The sequence below is a fragment of the Manis javanica genome, chromosome 15 (genome assembly GCF_040802235.1).
Source record: "Manis javanica isolate MJ-LG chromosome 15, MJ_LKY, whole genome shotgun sequence".
Classification (NCBI taxonomy): Eukaryota; Metazoa; Chordata; class Mammalia; order Pholidota; family Manidae; genus Manis; species Manis javanica.
Genome location: NC_133170.1, coordinates 10,365,663 through 10,389,037, shown reverse-complemented (window position 1 = coordinate 10,389,037; position 23,375 = coordinate 10,365,663). Strand labels below are relative to the sequence as shown.

Below are 23,375 nucleotides of genomic sequence, written 5' to 3'. Positions count from 1 at the left end.
AGTTTAAACTCAAGAATCTAATTAATTGTTATAATTTCATGTAGATTGACAGACAGAAGTACAGTTTAGGAAAGGCTAAAGGTGACCGGCTGTTCACCATTTCCACTGAGCAAACCTGGTTAGTAATAGGAAAAGTTCACCTGTGGAGAGGTTACAAAGGCAAAAAGAATTCCCCCATCTAACAAAGGAACAGAAGACCAGAATGCCCTCTTTGGGTATATTTAAAAATAGGTGGACTCATCTTTTTAGGAAAGTTTAAAGCTGTCCTGCTGAACGCCAAGGAGATACAAGATGAGCTTAAAGCCCCTTTGGGCCTATAATTAAAGTTCATGATGCCTGTTCAGCTGAAGATACCATCTTCTTCTTTTAATAGATGAGGGAGAAGCTGCTTCCACTGCGTTTCTTAGGGTAAGTAGGGAAATCACTACCCGCAGAGACTAATGAAAGGGATCACTTGTTTTAGTTCTCCTCCCCTCACCTCCACCCAAGGATTCTCACCCTACACTCCTTACATTCCCCTTGTCACTTTGGAAGTTCTTACCATGTTTGCTTGCAAAGTCTTGGATTTCCAACAGAAACAGAACTCTTCTGAGAGGATTAAAGTTTCCATGGAGAAGAGAGGCTTTTCTGCCTTTTTAGGGCTCTGTATCCCTACAGCTCTCCAGGAAAGGTGACAGGGGTGTTTGGGGTCCCTGGTTCTGATTTAAACTACCTATGCACCTCTGATGGCCTTAAAGGCCCCAATTTACCCAGGATCGTGGTGACTTCTGCCTGCATTGCTGTGGAAATGCCCCCTTGGGGGCACAGATGGCTTTCGTAGTTGTCTGTTTTGGGTGGTGGTGGTGGGCAAGCACTTACGGTCATTCTACATCATTGTACATCAAAAAGGGGAATGTACCCCAGTAAACAGAGTCCATACAAATTTCAAAGAAAAAGTTTAGGGTTGATGGTAAAATTAAAGCAGGGTTGGTGGCAGGGGGTGGAAGGTAGAGTCGGATGAGAGATCAGGGATATATGAAGACTTCCCTCAGAACCCCTTCTCTGGGCCATGCACAAAGCTCCCCTAGGAGAAGGGCTAGTGTTGTCAGGTATTCTGTGGGAAACAGGCCGCCTTGTAGAAAGGTCTTAGGAGGGAGGGAAACCCCACCACTATTCACCAGAAGCTAAATACAACTTTAAAATATTGATAATGCTATTTGCTGAAGGTACCAGATTTAAAATCCCAGAATAGAAGGCTGGGTTTTCCAGTTGCATACTCAGTGAATTAGCGGAAATGGCACAAGTGTCCCTATCTAATTTGTAAAAGAACTTAAGTCTTTCTGTAGACTACCGATTAATGTGTCTTTGTGGTTGCAAACACATACATGAATCATATTTTATATTTATGTAACACTGCTCAAGAAATGTATATACTTACTAGTCTTTGCATAGCATCAAGGCACAGGTGATATTTAGTAGAGGAAATGAATTATGCTACTGCTGAAATCATGTGTGGTTTTTGTATTTATGTGGTTATCACAAACATTCATGGGGATGGTCCTAAATTTACTATGCTCAAAATTCCTGGATTTCTTGCATACAAAAGACAAGTAGGAGAGAACCAAACCTAAGACAACTGCAGGGGGATCCCCCGGGTTCTTCTCTAAGTATCTTCCTGTTCCCTCCCAGTGCCCATGTGTTTCTCATACTGACTGAGACCAGAAAGAGTGAGGAGCAGATAAAAAGTCCATAAGGTTTCCTATAAAGTAGTCCCCACCTTTCTCTGGAGTATCCTGAACTGGCTGGATAGTAGAATCCAAAGAGGCTGCATGAAGAGGGGGTCTTTTAATTCCTGTATTTCCCTTGTTACTGCTGATGAAAATCTGTAGCAAGTCTTCCAAGAGATACATGTTCATGCACTGTGAATACAAATAGCAGTAAGATGTGCTGAACAGCCACTTATCTTACCTCCCCATGATAGGCATGGTTCTTGAATCAGTTTTCAGATGGTATCCACCCAGTGCAGAGAGCTATCTATAACAGAGTGTAGTATTTTATAAAGGCAACAAAAAGCTAAGTTAAGGAGGATTTAACATACACCTAGAATTAGAACTCTTGGTATAAATTTTATTCAAAGGTGAACTTACAGCAAGAAATCACATATAATTACCAAAAGAAGTAATGTGGTTTTGATATTAATTTATAATTCTCATTCATAAGGAAACTGATGGAAATATAGGCTAGGTGTGAGCATCAGAACTGTATTTCAGCTAAAGTAACAGCAAGTTAAATATATTAGGAATTCCTTTTGTCAGTCACATAAAGGAAGTCTGGAGGAAAGGATTAGAGGTAATGTGAAGTAGTAACAGTGTTGCCAGTGTCCTAGACTTCTGCTTTTCTACTCTACTCTCCATTAGCTTCTTTCCATCCTCAGGATTGCCTCATGGTCATAAGATGGCTGCTGGAGCTCCTGCAGGGAAGAATAAGAGGGTGTCTACTAGCTGAGTAAGTCTCCTATGAAGAGCTTTTCTTATAAGCTCCACCCAATGACTTATGCTTACACCTTATGTCTAATCCTATTAGAAGGGAACTAGAAATAGAGTTTTCTAGCTGAGGCTATACCAAACAATATAGGAGTTCTTTTAGTAAAGGAGGAGCGGAGAACGGATATTGGATTGGCACCAGCCAACTCTATGGTGGTCTGACTAAAGGAAATGGCTTGTTCAGGTCCTCCTCTTCTTTTCATCAGTGGATCTTTTTTCTTTACTATGCCACATGTGTTGGCAGTGTCCTTTAGTGTATGAACATATTTAATACCAATTTCAGAAAATTTTCAATCTTTCCATCTGCAATTGCTCAAATGTAATTAACTCCTTAAGAACATGCTCTTTAACATCTGTATCTTAAAGTTCTAATAATGCAGAAATCTGCTTAGGGAGGGAATCTAGCAGGGTTTGCTCATCTTCCCATAGAATGCAGTTTGCAGCTGCGTGTTTTCTGGGAAATGTTTGTCTTCCTTTTCATGTAGTAGCATCTGCCCTCTGGCTGTTCTGTCTCTGCCTTCTGCCCCTGGCATTTGGCTTGAAGAGAGCAACTTCCAGCAGAAGTGAACTCTGCGTGTTCCCACCTGCACGTAGCTAGGATTTTGCTCTTCATCTACTTCGAGCCACATTGATGTAGGGTCAGAAGGTGAGGAGAAGAGTTTTATAATTGAGATGGGTTCTGGAGAAGATGGGGGAGGAGAGAAGAGATAGGTGCTGCAGTAGAATCCAAGCAGAGTGGCCAGTCGCCTAGGCTGGAAATGGGAGGTGAACTCTAAGAGTGCATCTCTGGAGCACTAAGGAAGGTGTCTTACAAACATTATTTCATTCTCTCAGTTCTTTGGACTGGGCATCACTAACTCACTTTATAGATGGATGGACTAAGCTTTAAAGACTTCAGGTAACTTGTCTTTGCCATGTACTAAATAGCAGAGTCAGGCAGTGGGGAACCTATGGCCTGACATGTGCTACTGGGTGTTGTCACTGTCAGGAGTCTAGGGTTCTAAGAACCACCTTCTCCTCTCAGCCTGGGTGTCTCCCTTGATAAAGCCTCTTCACATTATGAGAGCCGTTGCCAGAGGCTGTTCAGAGTTGTTGAGAGATGAGGAAGATGATGGAAGGGGGCATTCTCGATACCATTCTCACTGTAGAGTGGTACCCTGGCATTTGGGTTGCAAGTGTGAGTGTTTCCCCAGACACACGTGGGTAAAGGTTATAGTTAGCCCACTGGAACATGTACTATGCTTATAGATGCTGTGCACTGTCACGGGCACTAGGGAGTCAGTATTGAAACTTGTCCTCCCTGGCCTTACAATCTAACAGAACATAACTTCTCAAAGAGGAGAAGTCACTAAGAAAGCTGAATAATTATCCTAAAGCCATTTCATGTTCCAAAGGCAGTACTCAGATTCCTTCTCTTTGGTGCATTTGAGACACTCTTCAGCATTCAATCCAGAAAGGGTAGTCAGTGACCTCAGTCTGTGGGTAACCATTGCCCTGCTGTAACCAGAACATCCCTGGATGGAGAGGGGCAAGGAAGATGCCATCTGCCCCACTCCACTAAGCTATGTCTCCCACCGCTACCCTTCCCTGCTGTGCCCCCACTCCAGGGTGTTGGTGGGACTGGCCCCCCTCGGGCATATACAGCTTCACTTTATGTGCTTTTAAGCTGCTCAGTCTGTGATGTCATCCTCTCCCCTGACACATATTGAGATCCTCTCTCGTTGTGGCTTGTGCTTGAACTTTCTCTCTTTGGTATTTGAATCTGAACTTTGCTGCATGGATTAAACCTTGGTGTTCCTGCTTGGGCTCCACACCCTCTGTGGTCTCGGGTAAGAAGCTCCTGCTCCATCCCAGCCTCTTAGCCCTGACCCCAGCTGCCTGACCATGGCCCTAGCAGGTTCCTTTTAGGGAGACATTTGGACAGAGCTTGGCATAATTAATTTCCTCTGCTCCACAGCAGGCTAAAACAGTTTTGGAAAAGAGAACTCATTGCAGCAGCTTGTAATCCCCAGGGTACAGATTTTCATGTCCTACAAGAGGGCACACATCTTCCTCACCATCATGCTGTTGACGTCCTTCGTCTTCTTTGGCTTCAGCCCTTCCGTCTGGAAATGGGCCTGGCTGGGATGGGAACCCGGGGCGGTGCGATGTCCACATGCTTTCCAGCTACATGGACTGGATAGCAAGACTGCCTGACCTTAAACCAAAAACTTGGTGGTCATTCTTGACCCCTTCCTCTCTCCTTCACTCCCCTGATACAATTAATAATAATGTCCTGCTGATTCTACTTCTTAAATACACATTTACTTCATCCTCTTTTTTTCCCATCCTTGCTGCCTATAGTCTTGACCAAGTCCCCATAATCTCTCACCCCCTTGGTGCTGTAAGAACTGCCTTTAACAGTTGGGGTTTAGTAAGGAAAACAGACACCCCTCTAGATTTTTCAGGTAGGAGGGATTTAACAGGATTAAAAGCACACAAGCTTTGGATACATAAGCGAGGGTACTGGAGGCTGGGAAAAACGGCTGCTGACTTTCAGGAAATCTTGATTATCAGAAGGTTCGGGGAAATCCGAGTGTCGTGGAGCTCAGCTGCCTGCCTTGCTGCAGAGGCTGACCTGCCAGAACTTCTCTGGAAGCCTCCGTAAACCTCACACCCACACACAGCTGCCACCGGAGAAATATGGTGTGCCTCTTCCTCTTCGACATCTTGCACAAGAGCCTCTTGTTGGCACAATCAAAGCTGAAACCCTGTGGGCAAGGGACAGTGAAAAATGTCATTCTCAAGCTCCTCGCCTGTGATGAGGGCCAATGTCAAAGGCAGTGGGGCCAATGTCGAGTTGACAACAAGACATCTCACCCTCTGAGTCCACCTGTATGCACCTGCCTTCTCCCTCCACCACACCTAGTTCAGTCCTGTATTATGACCACAGTGACCTTTCTGTCCGTGTCATTCCCTTGGTCAAAACTCTTTGTTTGCCTTAAGTGAAATGAAAATAAAGACTCTTCAGTGGCCTGAGAGACACTGTCTGTGATTTGGCACCTTGCCTGCCTCTCTCATTTCTCTCCTGTTCTTCCCGTATTGCAGTGTAATACTCCGTGATACCAGCTTTCTTCCCATTTTTATTTTTCTAGTACACTCTGCTCTTTACTCCTGCTAGACCAGGAGATGGGAAACCTTTTCCCCACTTCCCCACCTGCCTGCAGCCCTCTCCCTCCTACTCATCCTTCAAGTGGCATCTGAACCGTCACTTTCTCTGGATTCCTAGAACAGATTCGTTTCCTCCCTCTGTGTGCTCCTTTGTACCGTTTAATTCTCTCTAGCATCTGTACTGTTTGAAAGATTCAGAGGGCCTTTCAGAGTCTGTATCCCCCACCAGCTTGAAGCCCCGTGATGACAGACACCTGAATCGTTCGCTGCTGTGTCCCCAGTGCCCCGAGCAGGGTTAACACAGAGAAGATACGCCATGGCTTTTTGAATGACTCCTGGCGGTGCTCCTCCAAACTGCCTGTGAACTGAAACCTTGTTCCAGGAAAAGGCTTGAATGACAAGTCATGACCAGCCGCCTAGTATCTGAAGGCTTCCTCATAGCTGCCGTAGGTGGGGAGTAGGTTGGCTCCTGCCCTCCCAGCCTCCTTCTAGGGCTTCGATGTGCCGGGGCGGCTCTGATGGGCCAGAGGGCCCTCACTGCCCCTGGGCTCCTGCATAGACCTTTCCTGGCCTCAGTGGGCATTTGCAGATTAGGAAGTAGGTAGCCCAAAGGACCGTAAAGTGCCCCTGGCTGGCCGGACCCCAGAGGCTGGGAGGGGCAGTCGTGCAGCAGTGGCACCATGCAGCCCTGCTGTGGGTCACTGGGCCGGGATGACATGTTCTGTGCCCAGGAGGCAGTACACTCTGCCAGTTTGGCCCCCTCACAGCCCTGGCAGGTGGGTGTTTCTTGCTCACAGAATTTCCTTTCCTTTCACGGTGGGGCTGAGCAGGGTCAGGAGACTTTGGGGGCTGGAGCCAGCCCAGCTGAGCCCCACGGGTGCTCCAGAGAGCACGGGTGGGTGAGGTGGCATCGAGGGCACGGCCCCCAGGGGCCCGAAGTGCGGAGGGCTGCGGAGTTCAGCCTGAAAGCTGTGTTCCCAGGTCTATTGGACTGAGTGGGCTGCAGGAGGGGGCCCTGGGGCAGTGCCAAGGAGCCTGGTTCCCAGGAGTGTGGAAAGAAGCGAGCACTGTGCCAGGAAGCAGGAGTCAAGCCTCAGACTGGAACAAAGTAGGAGGGCTGAGAGCCAGTGAAGCCAATCCATCAGAATGCCGAACTGGTAGGCGCAGAGGGGACAAGCCAGACAAAAGAGAGCTGGAGCGAGACGTGGCAGGCAGGGCCCAGGCCTGGGGCAGACGCTGCGGCTGCGGGGGCATTTGCCTAGGGGTGGTCATTCACGCCCCTGATAAGCTGGACCACTTCGACCCTCATCCCCAAGCCAGCTTTGCGTTTATTCCCGGCACTTATACTTACATAAACACAGAGGTCCCGTTTCCCTAATTATGTCTTCAGACTGAAAAGTGTGGGTCTTCCTGATCCTCAGGGTGCAAAATACGACTACACTCATGGCGCACGGCCCTGGTGATAGCAAGCCATTAGCAGGCCTGCGTGTGAGTTCACCCCTGCTTAACACACCCGCATTGCTAGTGGCGAGCTGGTGGATCAAATTCTGAGTCTATTGTGAGTCTGGCGTAGCTACACTAATGCCTTCCTGGAGTCTGTGTTTTTTATTATGGTTAGAAATTCTGCTTCAGATGTACTGAAGGTAATGAAATGGACACATCACACATTTTTGTCCAGTTTCGTATTATTCCATGTTCCTGCTTATGCGGAGTGACGTGGGCTCTGGCTTTCGGATCAAGAGCACCTGAGTTCACAGGCTGGTTTTTCCTGACTAGCTGTGTGGCCCAGACAAGTTATTAATGAACCGGCTTTCTCAGATGTAGCCCAGAGAGAGCAGTGCCTCCCTGACTGATTGATTGTTGCATGAGCTGGTGACCACACATGCCTGTACATAGTAGGTGAGCAGGAAATGGTAGCTGTATTTTCCCTATTCGAGCTGCCTGGTCAAAGTTGTGAGTATCATAGAATATCACTTGGAAATAATTGATAGATGAAGTAACATTTTAAATTCAAGAAGTAAACCTATTGCTTTCAATTATCCTCCCCTTTATTAATGGGTGAATAACAATAAAGCAGAGGGCCAGACCTGGCAATGTGATTGTGTGTTAATGAGATAGTTTTATTTCATGTGCTAGTTGGAAATGGGCAATACTGGACAGAACCTTATGATTTTAAATCATACTCTTCAGACAGCTCCTCTGAGAGGTCACACAGTTCCATATTTGTGCACAAATGAGGGGAAATGCTGTCAGCCGGGCTCTGTCGTAAGTCCAAGCCTTGTTCAGGTCTTAAATGGATGACATGGATGAATTAAGTTTTAAACTTTGTTACCTGGGCATGGGAGATACACTGACATTTTTTCTTCATGCCATCTGTCCTACTAATAACAACACTTTTATTCCATGCTACTTTGTTCCACGTTCTGTTTTAGTGTTTTATAAGTAGTAACTCACTAAATTGCCAACAACCCTTTGAGATAGGTACTTTGGGGATGCCATTCATAAAAGGAGGAAACTGAGGCACACGGGCAAGTAATTTGTCCACGGCACACAGTTAGTAGACAGCAGACCCAGGATTCTAAGCAGGCATCGTGAGTGCCAAGCCAGTGTCCACAATCTCTCTTTATGACAGCACCCCCAATAGCCAGAGAAAAATTGAACATTTCTATTCACCTTCTGTGATTTTTGTTTGCAGGAGGGAGGGTTCGTGGTGCAAGAACAAACATCTGAAACTCTGAGCACGAAGCTAAGTTTTGCCACTGCCTGTTTGACCATGAAAGGCAAGATACTGAGCTTCTGTAAACCTCAGCATCCTCACTTACAATGTGAGGGTATCATATACCTGTTGTGAAGGTGGCGGAAACTACGTCTGACGCATAGGAAATGTTTAGAAAATATTAGTCCCTACTTTGGATACTAAACATCTAAATATATCCAAATATGCAATGTTGGGGCTGGTGGGGGGGTAGGGGGCAGATGTTTCTCCTGAAAAATAAATTCTTGATTTCTTTTAACTTCTTGGCTTTAAAAAAAAAATTAATTTGATCACCCAGTGAATAATTGTAGAGACCCTTTTATGTGGAAGGCATTTTCTAGGTTGGTGCTATCTAACAGAATTTTTGTGATGATCGAATTTCTCTCATCTGTGCTGTCCAGTATGGTAGCCATTAGCTGTGTAGAGCTGGGTCACTGAAATGTGGTTAATCTAACTAAGGCACTGAATTTTTAATTTTATTTAATTTTACTATTTTGAATTTAAGTTTTAATAGTCACGTGTAGTTACCAACTATCATATTGCACAATGGAAGCCTAGATTATTTAGTCAGGACCAAATACGGGCTGATGAGCAAATAACTCTTTTAAGAAAGCTGAGACAGTTTCTTAGACTCTTGTTTTTCTAAGGTGTCTATGATGTTTAGCATCTGTGTAAGAATAAAAAAAATATCAATTATCCAGCATAAATTCTGGCAAATAAAGGACAGCAATAGCCATCAACCTCTCTAGGTTTTATGATATTTGACAGATCCATTTTAATTTTACTGGAATCCAAATGACATAATTTATCAACATTTTAAAATACTGATCATGAATTTGCTATGAATATTTAATCACTTCCCATAAATAGATAGTCATATAATAATTTTAATACTGCATATAATACCATCTGTCTATTAGGTTTGATGTAAGGACTGTTGTGCTGGTAAATGTTTAACTGGCCCTCTAGGAAAAATGTGTGTGCGTGTGCATGTATGTGTATAGTTTATTATACATTTTACTATTTTAAAAGCTGTGCAGCAAAGTACACATTTACACATAATAATGGAATACATATTACTCCTGTAAATTCCATAGAGCCAGTTGGCTCTCCCTGAATGCTCTTATTGATTCTTGCCAAACTCTTTTATCCCTACCAACCTGTGGTTGCAATTAATTCATGAGTGTAATTCTAACATGAAGGCTGGTTGATATTTTTGTTTATGATAATGAGTAAGGTGAAAGTGAAACAATGAGATATTTGTTAGAACCTCATTAATCAATGATATGAGCAACTTCTTTACTAAATCAGATAGTAATGTCCACAGACTGGAAAAATCTTTTTTCAGTTTTTTGTGCCATTCACAATATAATGATGACAGACGTGACACACTTTTAAGTCCAGTCTTCATGATTAACGTCTTCTCTATCACTTTCTTGAGTAGAACAATTGTCAAAAATAATAAATCAAGCCCTAATCTGTAGCGTTTGCCAACTTCCACAGCACAAATACTCCCGCCACAACCAGTTTCAAGCTAACACAGCGTCCCTGAAAATGGTGCTGGAAGCTGCAGTAGATGTAACTAACCTCAAGATCATAGACAGTAGTAAGCTAGTGAAGTAATTCAGAAGCAATGAGTTTTGAGTATTTATTACCTTTGTTCTTAAAATAATTTATTTAGTTATGTTTATATAACTTAATTTCTCATAATGGCTAGTCCCGTGTTCATCAACAATTTATCAAGCGGCTGCGCTTTGCCAGGGGCTATAAAGATGGATAAGGCCTGTCAATATTTGTGCCTTCCAGGATGTGCTCCTGCCTTCTCCTGTATTTACTTTTTTTCCCTGGATGATCTCATCTAGGCTCACGGCTTGAATGTCATCTTTATGCTGATGACTTCCAAATTTATGCTTCCACCTCTGTTTTCTCCTGTAAGCTCCAGACTCATAAATCCAACAGCCCACTTGATGATCCCTCCTGGATATTTTGCAGTTTTCTTAAAGTTGATATGGCCATTCCTGCCTGTTCCATCTTAACGCCTACCATCTGCCCCAAATCTATCCACTTCTCCTCTGTTTTCCACCATTCTCAGCCAAATGGCACTACCATACACCAGTTGATTAGGCCCCAGGTTTAGGACTCATCCTCGGTCCTTCTTTCATTACTTTCTACATCCAATACAACAGCAAGTTCTCGTTCTTCTATAACTAAAATATAAGTAAAATCTGGACAGTTTTCAGCAACTGCACTGCTACCATGCCAGTCAAATCCACAATCTGTCACTGGGTCTATGGAGAGACTCCTGCATGGTCTCTTTGCCTCTACTTTCCCTTATACGGACCTTACACGTATGTGAAGAATGAATTCTCAAAAACATAACCCAGCTCACATCACATTTTTTGCATAGAATTTCTCAAGTGGTTATTTATTACAACTAGAATTAAGTCTAAATTTCTTTCTAAGCTGTAGTAGGCAGAATAATGGGCTCCCTAAGCTGTCCATGTCCTAATCCCAGGAACCTGTGAATAAATATTTCCTTACATGGCAAAAGGAACTTTGCAGATGTGACTAAATTAAGGATCTTGAGATGGGGAGATGATCCAGGTGGACCCAGTGTGATCACATGGGTCCTTAAAAGTGCAAGAAGGAGATTGGGGAGAGTCAGAATATTATGAAATGGTCAGGGAGATGCACCAGTGCTGGCTTTGATGATGGAGGGATGGGGACGAGAACCGAGGAACATGGGCAGCCTCCGGAGACTGGAAAGGCAAAGGAATGGATTCTTCTCCAGGGGGGAGTGCTGCCCTGCTGTGGATAAAATGAGAGCTCCTGTGGCCAGGATTCTCACCTGGCCCTGGTTGACTAGCTCACTGCACACCTGTGGGCAATACATGGCTGTTGAGTCTATATAAAGAGCTCCGCCCAGCGCTCTGGGCACGACACGGTGGCAGGGCTGCAAGGCTGCAGGAGAGCAGAGCAGAGGTTGGAGTGGTGGCAGCGCCGAGAACAGAGGCCCGGAGGATGGCTGTGTGGAGGCAGAAACGCTAGTGCTCGACCTACTGCCAGGAGAACAAGCCGGGTAATAAACCCTTTCACCCCGAAGAACGTTTTGCTGTCAATTTCTTTGGTCACATTAAATTCATAGCAAACTTGCCCGGGGGCTGAAACCCATTGGCAAGACACCTGCCAGCACTTTGGTTTCAGCTCTGTGAGACTCAGGTCAGACTTCTAACTCACCTGACTATGACATAATACGCTTGTGTTGTTTAAGCCACTACATTTGTAATAATTTGTTACCCAGCAATAGGTAACTAATCAATAGCTAAGTAAATTCTCCAAGATCTGTTAGTCCCCATTGCACCTCCTCTCCACCTGCTCACTGCGCACTAGCAATCTGCACTGTCGCTTGGTCTGTGCCGCATGACGGATCCTTTCTTAGGCTTTTGTACCAGATATTCCTTTGCCTACAACTTACTTCTCTAGATCTTCCCACAGCTGGAGAAGTATTTGGATTTCTGACACCTCCTCCAAAAGGCACCATCCCCTGGTCACTTTTCCATCTGTTTTATTTTCTGAATAGCTTTTTATCAGGATCTAAAATTGTCTTCATACTTTGTTTACTGTCTCTGTGCTCCCCACCCCCAAACAGACATGCACCATCAAAATAAAAACCTGATTAAGTCAGGGACCTAGTTTAATAAGCACTTCATGAGTATTTGTTGAAAAAAATGCCTGGAAGCATGGTGTCTTGCCTAGGATATGCACAGTCTGCAGGAGAGCCGGTGAATAAAGCAGTGACGGCAGAACTTTGCACTAAATCTGTGAAAGGGGTTCATACGGGGCGTTATGGGCACCTGTAGGTAGAGAACCTTTCCAGAAGAATGACTCCTGGGAGGAATGAGGCAGAGAAACTGGGAAAGAAAAAGCCAGGCACAAAGGAGCAGGTGGGATTTCAGGTAGAGAATGCTGCAGGGCAGCGACACACAGGTGTGAAGGATTCACGAGGGCTGCAGGAGGTTGGGTCAGGTGAGCCTAAAGTGAAATGTAAGAGAATGCCTATCCTGGAGGACTTTGTATGCCTACCAAGAGATTTTTAATTAGTCCAGATGGCAGTTGGGCCCCGGAAGGGTTGTAAGCAGTGTCAGTTTTACTGTAGAAAATTTAATCTGAAGATGCTATTGAGAATAGATTGAAGGTAAAGGGTGATGGAGCAGGACACCCGTTGGCAGGATGTGGCAGTTGTCAGGATAAAAAACCTGAGGGCAGTAACAATGAAAGGCAGAATGACAGGAGAGCTGAGAGGTGTTTCAGAGGTACAGTCCATGGGAGTGGGGGCGGCTTTATTGTGTGGAGTGACGGAGGAGAAGGATTAGGAATGAGCCGGGGATTCTGGCTGAGGTGACCAGGCAGAAAGGGGCACCCCCAGCATGAATAAGAAACCCAGGATGAGGATATGAGACAAATCTCACTGTGACGCTTTTGAGGTGCCATGAGGAGGAGACGTCTCAGGGGCACTGGGATAATTGAATCTGCAGTTTGGGGAAAACATCAAGGCTAGAGATTTAGATCTGGGAGTGGTTGAGGTAGTTCCAGAGACAGAGATTAGGAGAGAAATGGATACCAACTTTTACACATTGGATGGAAGGCGATGAGTCCCAGAATGGCACCAAGAGAGAATAGAGAGGAAGGAAATGGCTCAGGAACGTGCATTCATGGCTGGAAATGCCTGGCTCTCGTCTGTAATTTAACACCCATTTCAAATATTGCCTCTTCCAGATCCTCTCCAATGGATGGGACTGATTTTCATGCAGTCACTGTCACATCTTACTTGTGTCTCTTATTGATTGTCACATTGAAACTTTTTTGGTATACTTTGGTCAAATTATCTCACTCCTACGTTGTACATTTCTTGAGAGACCATGACTTACTTCATTTTCATTCTTTGCAGTTCTCAGTAGAATATCTTGCATCTATCACCTTTATGACAAATGAATATTACCACTGAATGTAGCAAATATTTTGAAAAGTAACATTTGTTCATATTTTAGAGAAAGCAGTAATCATTTGAATACAGGGGATACCAAACCACTAAGCAAAATATTTCATCAGGATGACAGTAGTGTATCATCTGGATACACTCAATCATTATAAGGTCCTATGTAATCATAACAGAGAGTTATTTATTGAATGCTTGCTATGTTCCAGACATTCTGTCAAGGACTCTATACATGTGATTTTATGTAATCTTCACCATAACCTATGGGGTTGGCATTATTATTATTATTATTATTATTATTATTATTATTATTATTATTATTATTATTATTCCCGTGGGGACAGAAACCTCAGAGAAGTTGAGTAAGTTGCCCAGGATCATACAGTTGATACAGGGCTCAGCTCTCAAGCTGGGGCAGCCTGCCTCCAGAGCTCATGCCATTCAGGTGACATTACAGAAAATTCTGCACTGAGGAAGCAGAGTGCACGAGGTGGACTTCAGAGCCTTGCAAAAGGATTTTGTTAATTTAATTGTCTGCCATTGGGTATGCATTTTGAATGGTTAGAACTGAATACTTGGCACATTTGCATGTGAAATGAATGGTTGCATTTTTGTGATGTGCCTTAAAACAAAGATTTGCTGATTGAAACACTAGAACGCCATCAATCCTTTCAGTAAGAGCTGTAGAATGCAGACCTTTGCCGAGGAATAGTATAGCGCAAAAATCAAAGGCTGGCCGCTATGATCTAGGACAGGAACAAGTGAATGTAATGCAGTGAAAGACCCAAAAGAGGTTCAGTACCCCCAAAAGTGTGAGCTTTAAGAGATGTTGTTACCGCAGTCCTAGGGGTAATATTTGTTCCCCCTGGTTCTGTGGTTTAACGACAAAGGAGGGAATGGTCTTCATTCCCACCAGCCTGTTAAAATTATATCATATAAAGTATAAATTGCAACTCTCTCTTAGACTGTGAGCCTCTCGATAACAGAGTTTTCCCATTATTCTGTAGCAAATACAAGACAAGAGCAGGCAACAAATAAGATACAACCTGTAGCAATTATTATGGTATGAGGCAGACACAAGCTCCAGGGCCTAGGGCTTTGCCCATCTTTGTTTACCACTGACCTTCAAGACAGATCCTGAGCTCAGTAAATATTTGTTGAAAGAATGGTTTTATAGGCTAGGGCAATTGTCTGACAGGTGAAATGGATTACCTACTAAATCTTTCCATTTCTAAGGTCTGTGATTATATTATTCACAGTCTAAATTCCTATTAGAAAGTACAAGTTGGTCCCTTTTCCTCTCTGTCAGTGAAGTACAAACTCCATACATTTTTACGTTCATTTTTCCAGATTATTTAGCATAATGAAAAATTTGCTCATAGTCACTTCTATTGCACCCTATAGGTACTGTTGTGTCAATTAATTCAATATAGAGCAAATTTAAATGCTTGACTATCTTACTATATTACTAGAGAGAAAAAATTCTAATCCATATTCCATGGATTGCATATAGTCTGTCTTTCTCCCAGTTTATTAAGAAAAACTAGAATTGATTTGTCTGTCAAACTCTTGTCACATCTACATTTGTGTAATCAGAGTATCTCCGACTTTACTTTCCAGCTAACATCATTGTATAATTCAGGATGTACCCCACTACAAGTGGTGGAAACTAAGTTCAAACTAGCCAAAGTGGTGAAGGAAATGATCGGTCTGTGTAACCAATGGAGGGACAGGCAAGGTGACAGGACTACATAGCGAACATCCTTAAGCCTCCTTCCCTTCCTCTCCCATCTGGAGTTCTCTCTGCAAATTAGCTTTATTCTCTCCAGGCAATTTCCTCCTTAAGGCTAAAAGTGTTGGAGGGGGGGACCTGCAGCTTTAAGGCACATCTTCACAGATTTGTCCCCAGAGAGAAGGGTTAATCCTTCCAGTTTTAGGACAAGAAAGACTAGAGAAGGAGTCTGACTGGCCCCTCTGGGGTCTCTGACTTGTTCAGTCTGTCCTACAGGGGCTGGTGCCCTGGAGGACTCTGGCCCTTAGCCTCAGTAACAGGCCCTTAAGGGTGGGGGTAAGGTGGGATCTGTATCAGAGGGGTGGGGGAAGGGTGTAGGGCAGACAAAACGGTGGTGTCTGGAGTCCTGTGACGTGAGCGTTCATGCCCTCATGGCTCTGAACTCCCACAGAGCAGAGAGCAGCAAGTTCCATCTGGTACAGAGCCTCTGTCCACGAGTACTTCTGGGAAGCCTCAGGATGCCTGCAAGTATTCAAAACTCAGTCTTGGCATTCCCTCTCTCCCGTGGATCCCACAGCTGAGGACATGTTCATGAAACTGCTCATACGAGGCTGAGCGGTGCCACCACCACAGCCCAGGACTGGGGACTGGCAGAGATGAGTTCCCTCTCCATGAAGACAAAACCAAACCGCAGCGCTGCCCGTGTCCTCCGCCAAGGGTCTGCAGCACCCCCTCTTGCCATGAGGTAGTACTTCATTTCTTTTTTATTGCCAAATACTATTCCATTGTGTTGACGTACCACATTATACTTAGCTATTCATCCGTTGATAGACGTTTGGGCTATTTCCACTTGTGGCTATTATGAATAGTGTTGCTGTGAACATTCACGTACAAGTTTTCTGTGTGGACGCATGCATTCAAGCCTTGTGGGTATATTCCTAGGAGTGGAATTGCTGCTGGTTCACACGGTAACTGAACTGTGAGACTGCTTTCCAAAGTGGCTCCCCATTTTCATTCCCACCAGAAGCACCCAAGGGCCCAAGTCTGTCCACATTATAAGGGATATTTTAGCAGAAGATATGACAAATGTCAAAGTGAGGCGCATAAAGTCATGATCTCTATTTACTGACAATAAGCTCAATAAATTTTAAGATTTGATTCAACCTAAAAAGTGGTATTTACAACGCATACTGATTAAGTCATATATAAGAATAAAACTTCAATGTACAATGTAAGTTCATCCCTCAAGTTTTAAAAAGTGACCAAGAGTAAGAATTAAGGTACCTGAACCCAGATTTCAGGTTGGTAGGGTTCAAGTCTTTTTCCCAGGATGCCTTTCAACACATAAGTAACTTTGTAAATAAAACTGGCTAGGTGGTAACAGGGGTATTGCCTAATTCCACTTTCTGGAAATATCCATATCTGAGCCTTAGCTCAGCCAAGCCATTCTGTAACATGTGTAATAAAGCAATAAACCATGTAGCAAGGATATGAAAAAGTAAAGCACAGCTATATTTATACAGGACAAAAAGCAGCATGGAGGTGCCCTTCAAATACTGCTGAAAGCAGCATCATGAACTTCTCAAACAGAAATGGCCATAAGTGACATTGCATTCCTTCCCCCGCCACCATTCTTCCTCAGCAAGCATGACAATGGAAGGCTTCTAGGAAAGCAAGTGCTTGTTTTCCGAGTATCTGTCCCTTTCCATCTTCAGGTGAATTTTTGCAGAGCCACAGGCCCTGTGGGTAGGTGTTTAGGTAGGCATATTTTCAAGGCTACCACATGTGGGTGTTCCTACCTCCGTCTTTGCATGGATGAAATCTTTTTAGAAACACTGTGTCTGAGAGAACTTTGTGGAGCTTCAGAATATATCTTAATAATGTTTATATAATGAAGTGAATGCCTTATTCATAAAATAGAAATGGCTAAGGGATTATAAGATTGGTACATTTATTTTGTAGTTTGGAATTCTATCTGTGTGTTTCTGTCAAGGGAGGAGCTCAAAGATGTTATCTGCGGGTACCAACCCATAAAGACCCGTAAATTAACGCAGTGCACTGTCTTAAGAGACCTATGTGACACAGCCAGGGCTGCTTTTCCATTCTCCTACCATTCTTGTTATTCACGGAGTATCAGGTTATCTCCTGGGGCTTTGTGTATCTCGGCCTTACCTTGAGGCTGTTTTGGAGTCACTTGGCTTTTCCCCCAGATTCTGATTCTGTGGAATGGCCTAGGTTTAAGCTACTGAAGTAAGTAGCTTACTTACTATGAGTGAATGAAGTAAGATCTGCCTTGGTGTGTATTTTTGTTGTGGGTACTAATGGGGAGGAGACTTTAAATCAATCGGAATAAAATCAAGGCAGTGAATGATTCTGTTGAATGCTTTAAAACTAATTCTATGAGATAAACACAAGCCCTGTGGGCTGTGTGAGGATGAAGAACGGGCCAACCTGATGCTCTGCTTTGTTGAGTGGCTGTAAGTGAGACATTCAGGGCTCGGAGCAAGCTATCACTCCTCTGCTGAAGGTTTTACAAGTTCGGCATCTCGCGTTCTGTGATATTTTAACTCAATTCCATCTTGTTTCAAGCATGGTCGTCTATGTCAAGTGAAAATATAAACTCCAAAGGTTGTAACATGGTGAATTTTTCTTTTTAAAAAAGCTATTTCATCATTACAAGAGTCTCAGTTGTGCTGTTCGGTGACATTTCCATTCAGAAGTGTCTTGAAAATAAATGAAGACTTTACAGGAATCAGAGTGGACAAAATGCTATGTCTGCCTGATCATTACTGGCTAATCTTAGTGCAATTATGCTTCTCATTTCTGCTGTTACACACTCAGACCTGCTGGGTGCCCCATGCAAATGCCTGGATCTTTTTTTCTTAAGTCAGAAATTCTCCTTGTTCCCCATCAAGTGTTACCCAATTAGGAAAACTTCAACTCATCTTGTAGTTTTCAAATGATGAAGATTTTTCTTCTGAAATATTTATCTTATCCTACTTACTACAAATTGATGAATACAGGGCTTACTTCCTTTCCCTGGTGGGCAAACTGTTTTTAAATTGGCTTTAGATGTAATGCAGTTCATAAATCCACTTCAAAAGTACTTTCTCTAGTTGCTTTTGTTGCTATATTTGTAAACATTCAATGAAAGTGTACTTATTCATCATTTTCATGATCGGGAACATTAATGCTTTGCATTTTTGTATACATCTACCATGGGCTAAGTAGGGATCGAATTGATGATTCAGAGTCACAGTTGAAACAGGGATTATTTTTTAAATCATCAAAGAAAGATCAAATTTTGTCCCAAATGATATTAATATTTAACTCATTTCAATTTAGCATTAAAAAATAGGTTTCATAGAAACCCTACCTCAGACTGGAAGCCCAGCTCCACCTTTTTCTAGCTCTGACCTTGGAAAAGTTACTTAACCTCCTTTAGCTTCATTTTTCTCACCTATCTTTTTTAATGATGATCACATATAACTCATAAGTTTCCCATGAGAATTCAACAAGCCAATAAATATATGTCTGGCACAAAATCTATACTCAAAACCTGTTGCCTGTTTTTATTGTCAACAATGACAGTGTAAACAACCCTCACACTTTGGAAATGTTATTTTATGTGGGACATGTGTTATAATCTTTCTTAGCCAAATAATGTGATACCCCATTCCTCAACTTGTGTACCTTTTATTATACAGATAATATATGTAGCTATGCTTGCACATGCACAGACACACAGACACACACACACACACAAAGTCCACATGTACTGCACCTGAAGTTTTTAAGGAGAGGCTCTAGAGTTTAAATCCTCTTATATTTGGATACATGGATTCTCAAGGTCAATATTTTCTCACATCTTCCCAAATGTAGAAAGAGACATTGGCACATAACTGTGCTATATGGTAATTTGAAGACAATTCCAGCCGACCGAACACCACCTTAACCTACGACAGCTGTGATTATAGCTCCCTCTTGATTGTGTCAGAAAGGGCTCAAGGCCAAGCTTGCATTAGCCATCAGGAAAAAGCACCTTGGAGAGAGCAAAACATGGATTTGACTCTGGGGCAGCACAGTGGTGCTTTGATTTGGTGACCCAACTCCCGCCCCACTACACTTCACACAAAGCGCTGTACCAACATCACATAGCTACATATTTTAACCCTGAACAACACCTTTCAGTGAAAGCTCTTGAAATGTCTAGGGGGCACCCTCCCCAAAATGGCACCCTCACACTTCAGACTTTTTACCAGGTCTAGTTTTACATACTGATGCTCTAAAATGAATTTAAATACTTTTTTAGTTAAGCTAATGATTTTTATTTCCCCCCAGGAATGACTAAGTTGTTTCCTTGTCCTATTACATATGGTTTAAAAGTGTCCTTCTAAAAAGAACAGTCAAATGAAAAGTCATTATTTTTGCTTTTTTGTGAAAATTCTTAATTTGGGAGTCAGAGGCATGTTAGAATCACCTGGCCTACTGGCAAATGTGTTCAGGGAGATGCCGAAGCCCCGGAGAATACTTTGTGACCAACAAGCGTGGAGCCCAAAGCTGTGAGTGCTAGTGGCTTTGGGAAGGGGCTTAGGGCCTTTGGGCTTTTTAGACCCTTTTTAAAACCTGGAAAAAGACAGTCATCCTTGGGATTGGAGATGTATTCTGCATGAGGACAATTTTGCCTCTGGGAAAGTTAGAGCCCGGCCAGAATCACTCCTGGGATTTTGAAGTCTAAAGTCACTTGTTTGGCCCTGTTCACGGGAGAACTCACTCAAGAATGCTGTTCGTGGCCAGTGCGAACAGCGGTTGAGGAATGATCTGCTGCAGCAACCATTTCCAGAATTTTTTAAGAGGTAGAAATTCTTCCACATTGCTTTTCAGGCACTGGAAAGGCAAATCTTGGTGAGATTTTCAGGTGGGACTTGGAACTAAAGAGACCAGTATATATATTTAAAAAGACCTCCATGACTTTTCTCTCTCAGACAACTCCTAAGCTCCCGTGTTAGTCTTTTGAACAGGATTTTCTGAAAAATTATTCATGCTATACTGCCAGCATGAGATCACCTTGTGTTAAAACACCCAGGCAAAACCATCAGACACTACCAGTCCCTTCGGAGACGGCAGAAGGGAGCAAGAAGAAAGAAAGAAAGGTGAAGGGAGGAAGCGCTCTGACAGACAAGGCTTCTGAATGCTGCAAGACTGTGACCCCGGTATCTCGTGCAGTTCGAACCTCTGTGATTACAGGCACAACACACTTGTAAGTCTGATCTGCACTATTGACATCTCCCTCTTCATTTTCTTAAGTCTAGACAATCAACAAAACAATAAATCAGGCCCAATTTTAACATTTGCAGGTTCCCCGGTGTCAGTCCTCCCCATCGTGGCTGATTTCTGCCTCCCAACGCAATGCCTCCCCCACCCCGAGCCTAGACGAGATGTGCCACAATCACCACCACATTCCACTGGACAGGCCCCAGGCCACGGGCAATACCAAGAACATCGATAAGAGTAAACATGTAGTAAAAGTGAAATAATTAGGAAGGGATGAGTTTTGAGTATTTATTACTTTTGTTTTTAATATAACCTATTTAATTATAAACTTACATAATTTAATTTTTACTAATGACGATGTTTAACAACTGGCTTGCAAAATTCCTAAACATTTAACAACTGCCTCTTACGAGTCGCAACGTCAAGCCAAAGCCATAGTGATCATCGGTGATCCCGTCAGTTCCCTCATTGTTCTCTTCACCCCAACAGCGACCCAGGGCGACTCTGTCCCTAAAGCGGATCTTGAATGGCTCACGTCCCGACTGCTGTCCTGGTTGTCGTCACCATTACCTCTCCCCTGTGTTCCCAAGACAGCCTCGTCCCTGTTCTCTCCGCTGCCCCGCCCACTGTGCCCACCGTCCATCCGCCACAAGAGCCAAAGTCATATCTGTGAAATGTGCATCATGTCATATCACCTGGCATCTTGAACTCTTCAGCATTTTCCCATTGTCCCTAGAAGGAAGCCCAGCACTTACCATGCCCAGGAAGGCCCGGTAGCATCTGCCTGCAGCCTCCCGGGCAGCTGTGCCCTGCCCTGCGTCCAGTGGAAGCACTGCATTCCGGCCACACTGGCCTTCCTTTCCCTAAAACATACCTACTTGTGGTGACCCCAGGGCCTTGGCCCTTGTTCCCTCTGCTAGGAATGCCCTTCCCTCACAACATTCCAGGACTGGCTCCTTCTCAGTAGGTTTCCATGAAATACCTCTGTGATGATTAATTGTATATGTCCACTTGATGGGACCCCAGGATGCCCAGATGTCGGGTTATTCCTGGGTGTGTCTGTGAAGGTGTATCTGAAGAGGTTAGCATTCGAATTGGCCGACCGAGTCAAACAGATTTGTGGTGTATGAGATTGGTCCTCATCCTTGGTAGAATCCTGACTAATACAGACTTTGGGATTGAGGTTGGTTTCAGGGAACAGTAATAAAGTTACACAAAATACCAGCACTGGATACTCCTAATCAGCCTCTTAAAAGGAGCACGTTGCTGAATGACTGTGTGTGTGATACTTTTGAACATTTTTGAAAAATTAATGGGTATAATGACATCAGTCAGCAGCTCTTAAAGTCTCTGGAGAAAGTGAAAAGAAGAGGATGAGCTCCAGGACTTGAATTCCCAGCTCAGGACTGCAGAAATGACCGGAAGGCCCCTTCTGTGTGGGCACTGAAGGGGACCCTTATCTCCTGTAGATGCAGGGCTGCTGATAGCATTATCATAATCATCGATAGTATTACCATAGTTATTATCATTGAATATAATACTGTTATTATATTATTATCATAGTCATGGTTATTGTTATTAGGGAAGGTACTTATCACTGCCAGAAGGGTTTTGTGCATTTCTTTGTTCGCATGTTATTTTCTGTCTCCTCTGCTGGAGACCAGTGACCTTGAATGACTTAAGCATGGCTGGGTTCCACCTTGAATAGTGCTAGCACACACTCTGTATTTAAATATTTTTTGAATGAATATGTGTATAAATGAATAAACATAAGAATTGGTGGTGACACCATTCTGATCTCTAAGACAGGAGTAAAAATAGTACCTATGAGGATTGACTGAGATAGAATATGTAAACATTTTAGCCCCAGATGTGGTGCTTACTAAGAGTTCAATCCCTAGAAGCTGTAGAAAAGAATCTTGTAGAGTTTTTTGTTTGCATATTATCAGCAAACAGATGAAGGGGCAGGGGTAGGTCTAGAGCAGCGTAGAATTGGGTCCAATTACATGGGGTCATAGCAGATCCTGGGCCAGAACTGTGTTGGGAGGAAGTGGGGTTTGAGCCTAAAGCTGGGGTGCTGTGATGATAGGTGTGCAGGGAGGAAGGTGGGTGTGATGATATAATAAAACAGAGAAAATAATCTAAGGAACCTAGGAATAGATCAGTTTTCATAAATGGGAATGAAATCTAGATCTCTATCGAACTACTGGAAAATCTCTATTCTTTACTGAATAGTTATTTTTGATAGAGAGAGAGAAGCAAAACCATGTTCTAAGACCATTGAATTAAGAGAATTTGGCAGTTGACTGATTTTAAACTAATTTTTTAAACACTGTGTTCATCGGCTAAAGCAAGGTCATTGGATCATATCTGTTTCTTCTTTTGGGCAGATCAAATAATAGCCAGTGAATCATGAGTTAAAGTTACTGGTCCAGATTGAACAGGGAAAGGTGACTCAATTGATAAGAGGGTGCAAATCAAAGAAGAAATAATTGTGAACCAGACGAGAGGGCCACAGACCAGGTGGACGAGAGCGGGTATCTGAAATGCACGGGGATGGTGTGGTGTTGCAGACAGAAAAAAACAAAAACAAAACTGAGAGGCAAGCCCACCTTCAGAAGTATAAAAGCGGCCCGGGCTTTATCCTTAAATGGCGATAGCATCCAACTCTAAGACCGGAAAAGGAATACAAATCTTAATACTGAAGAAAGTGTCCTCTGGCATACTAATAGACATGTCCCTTTACTGCTTTAGTAATGCATGTGTAGGCGAGAGAGTAATTTGGCAGAAAGGGGAAGAGTTAATCAGAAAGAGGAAATTTGAGGTTAGAAGAACATGAAGGCAAATCATTCACGATGAACGCAAAGGAAAGGGCAAGATTTAATAATGAAATGAGGGGACAAAGAAGAGAGCTAGCGTCAGTGACCATGTAGTACACATGAGGCT

At 43.4% G+C, this 23,375-nt stretch overlaps 1 long non-coding RNA gene across 1 annotated transcript; it reads left to right on the top strand.

Annotated features, from left to right (window-relative positions):
• Positions 1–15,623: 15,623 nt before the first annotated feature.
• On the top strand, positions 15,624–20,689 carry LOC140846433 (uncharacterized). The gene is made up of 3 exons (XR_012125518.1): positions 15,624–15,900; positions 20,242–20,415; positions 20,513–20,689. It is a non-coding gene; the product is annotated as an uncharacterized lncRNA (long non-coding RNA).
• Positions 20,690–23,375: the final 2,686 nt, after the last annotated feature.